Below are 3555 nucleotides of genomic sequence, written 5' to 3' on the forward strand. Positions count from 1 at the left end.
TAGCAGCTGTCAGAATCTAGTCGTTGATGAGTTTTTAATTAATGATATCTGAATCATAGTAGAGCTAGATGACATTTGATAAGGTATAGATCAAATGGACACATAAAAGTTCCAGGCAGAGGCAATTTCTACCAGTTAACAAAAGATCCCAGAGATGCATCTTGCACTTTTAGCTACTTTTTATTGACAACGTTGAGACCTTCCCCCGTAACACGTAAATCAGTGCTTTCTTTCATGGTCAGAAGAGAGGCACTGTTAGCTTAAGAATACAGAATGAAGACGTCTTTACGTTAGTCCCATGTGGGTGTGATACCACTAAGCAGTTGATGGCAACAGGGGGGAACTCAGGCCCTCTCACTGTCAAATGGAAACAGGCAAGTCCACGTTCCTCTTGTAGCAAAGAAGTGCTTTCTCTCAACCCCCCCAACTGACACTACATGGGAAGGACCCTTCCAGAACAAATACCTGTCTTACTACAGTCTCTGTGACGCCCAGCAATGCACTTCCAGAAATAAAATGCGGGGAGGCAAAACTTGAAAGCTAGTGTTAAGCCCCTAATTGTGCAGACTTGAGCAACTATTAGTTTCCCCCCCTTCCCCAGGTTCCTGTCTTTCCCCAGTTAATCTGCCCGAGGCGCTTTACGAGGCATAGGATACTTACACTGTCCTGCCTGTCAGGCAGGGCAGGGACGTGATGTGGGCTAATCCCTTGTTTTCTACAAGTTCAGAGCTTGCAGGAGGATCCTGCTGTGTGATAGAACTCCTGACAGCTGGAGTTCACGGCAGAGGACTTGGCTGGGCAGATGCTGCCATGCTTAGACATGAGCTTAAAAGGAACTATAAGCATTATCTGTTCTTACCTGGCAAGTGAAAAGGAGAAAGAAGAATGAACTGCCTGTGTCCGTTTTCCTTTACAGTGCCAGAAGGGGATAGTCTTGCCATTGAAAAAGTTACACATCAGCCTTAAGAAGCTTTTAGTGTCCTCTGCTCTCAATAACTTCTGGCATGGGAGGCAAAATACGTAACAGGGTGAGTGGTGCTTCTTCACTTTTTGTTAAGAATTAACAGTAGGACGCTCCAATGTTTCCTAAGTTTAATGATGGGACCACAAGTAATGATCTGAATTGCAGATGGTAATGGTTCCTTCCTCTCTGATTTGGCTTTGATAGTTCCTTTGATGTAGAAGAACTGTGAGCTGAATTTGCATAACATTACTCCCACTCCTATCAGTCTGTTGATGAGCTATCTTTATTAAATTTTTCACCATTTCGGGAATATTTACATACTTCCTGATTTTATAATGAGATCCTGCTTTACTACACAGGGAGCCTACTGATGAGCATCTGGTACCTTATGAGTTTTGATACTCCTAGCGTGGTATTTAAAATTTTGCTCCTGTTACAAATTATCCCACTCCATCAGAAATTACTACCATTCTTAATTGACGTGCAATGTCTTGTCAGAGAAATGGCAACTGGAGATGATAAAATGAGTAGCAGGATAAAAATGACGAACAAGTTCAATTAGTGGTTTTGCCTTTTGTTAATAGGAACATATGGGAAATTTTCAAAATAAAACAGGAAAATAAATATTTTTGTGTTTTTACTAATTCTCTTCTAAGTTGTAATGTTCACTTTTCTTCTAACTCCAGCCTCCTTCCTCTCTTTCTTTTCTATAGCAGAGTGTCATCTGAAAATAAAGGTTTCTCTTACTGCTGAGCAGAATGGTGAAGATGTGTTTTCACTGATCCCCTGAACACAAAGAAGAACTAGTTTTTGGCTAGAAAATCTATTAAGCTTTTTGAAGCTCTGGTAAACATGAAATGCACACACTATTCTTATTTTCATTAACTGATGGTTAGAATATTCAATGCTTTTATTGAGAAAACCATGTGATATCACTCACTTCCCAGTTTCTGAGACTTTTTTCTCTTATGAAGAGAATAAATTATAAAGAGAAAAAAAAAAAAAAATCAGATTCGCAAACATAAGAAAGACTGCCTTCAAAATGTAGGGTTTTTTAGAATCAGTTCCCGAGATGGAGTCTGATTTTATTTCCCAAAAGAAACAAACAATCCTAGGAGCTGTTCTAATCTGGTTTGCAGAGTTCCCCAAGCATATCCCTAGGACTGGGGAGAGGGAAGGTGCCAGTGCACCCAGGATTGAGGTCTAATACTGGTTACATTTCGGGGCTTCCTCTGCAATCCAGCTACCTATGAGAGCATTTACTTGTGCACTGTGCAACCTATTACTTGTGCAACGTGCAGCCTATTAAAAATACATACCCACAGGAAAGAGCTTATTTGGCTATAGATATACACAGGCATTGAAACAAAGATTCTGGACAATGGCATCAAGGAGCTGCAACCTTTCTTTTTTTTTTTTTTTTTTTTTTTCACTTTTTTCTTCTTTATTTCACAGCTTGCCAAATTGCCCATCCCTTAAACCAGATTATCTTGATGCCTGTGAAAGTCCAATACTGCCTGTTACCAGTGAGGTTCTTATTGCTGGAAATAATGCACTGGACTCACTGAGAAATTTTTAACAACCTGTTTTTTTTGGTTTTCTTTTTTTTTTTCCATTTTAAAGAGCAGTCCCTTAAAGTAGAGTTTACTGAATAATGCAAGGTATTCTAGGAATGGGGTACACAGGGTTAAATCAAACATAAAAAAATTACACCTCTAGCTTGTTCTTAATATGTCTACTTTGTAATCTGGAGGACATGTCCATGTACAAGAGAAAAGCGATTTATCTGACTCTCTAAACAGTACAATCACTTAGCTTATGTGATTTATTCTGATTGGAAATATATCCTCATTTGCCTCTCCCAGTGTAACCATTAAATTACAATTTAAGTGACAATACATGGTTAAACATTAACATTTCAAATTATTTTTACTTATCTACAAGGTCTATAATAGGCAGCAGGTTCTGTAATTGCAAATAAGGATGTAATATATTTTAAAATGCAATGCTGTTAAGATTGTGCTTTTCCTTTTTTTAAAAGCACACTAGGAATTTTGAAGGGTACATGGAGAGGATCGCTTTTTATTTGATGAATCGAGTTTATAATAAAACGGCTCCAAAGACCAAATAAAAAATATCTGAGATGGCAGAAGGCAGGATATTAATGTATTGATATCATCTGGATAATAATACAGTATGTTCCTGAACTTAGGGGTTTTAAAAAACTTTGAGAACTAAAATGACTGTGTTTTTCAGGCGTCAAAAAGTTATGAAGTACGTTTCAGAGTCTAAAAGGTGCACGTAAAAAGAGGCGATATATGCGTACGCACACTTGTGACTGCGCTGCCCTGATGAAGCTGCGGGTGCGAATCCATGAGGATCAACTCTCCTCCTGAGAAAACGTCCTCTGCAAGGAGCACGTGGGCCGGCAGGACGCCCGTGGCAGCTCCAGACCTCGCAGTGCGGGAGGCAACGATGCAAAAAAAAAAAAAAAAAAAAAAAACCCAAACCAAAGACCGTCTGCAGTGTATAAACATCTCCGCTCTCCTCAGGTGCCAGAACAGCCCTCGAGGCAGCGGGGAGCTTGTGTT

The 3555-nt window shown here is 39.5% G+C and overlaps 1 long non-coding RNA gene across 1 annotated transcript; it reads left to right on the forward strand.

The window, feature by feature from the left end:
* Positions 1–968: 968 nt before the first annotated feature.
* Positions 969–3333, forward strand: LOC116961645. Its single transcript, XR_004407077.2, has 3 exons — positions 969–1028; positions 1678–1810; positions 3221–3333. It is a non-coding gene; the product is annotated as an uncharacterized LOC116961645 (long non-coding RNA).
* The last annotated feature ends 222 nt before the right edge of the window (positions 3334–3555 follow it).

Source organism: Tyto alba, unplaced genomic scaffold (genome assembly GCF_018691265.1).
Source record: "Tyto alba isolate M040663 unplaced genomic scaffold, T.alba_DEE_v4.0 Super-Scaffold_48, whole genome shotgun sequence".
Classification (NCBI taxonomy): domain Eukaryota; kingdom Metazoa; phylum Chordata; class Aves; order Strigiformes; family Tytonidae; genus Tyto; species Tyto alba.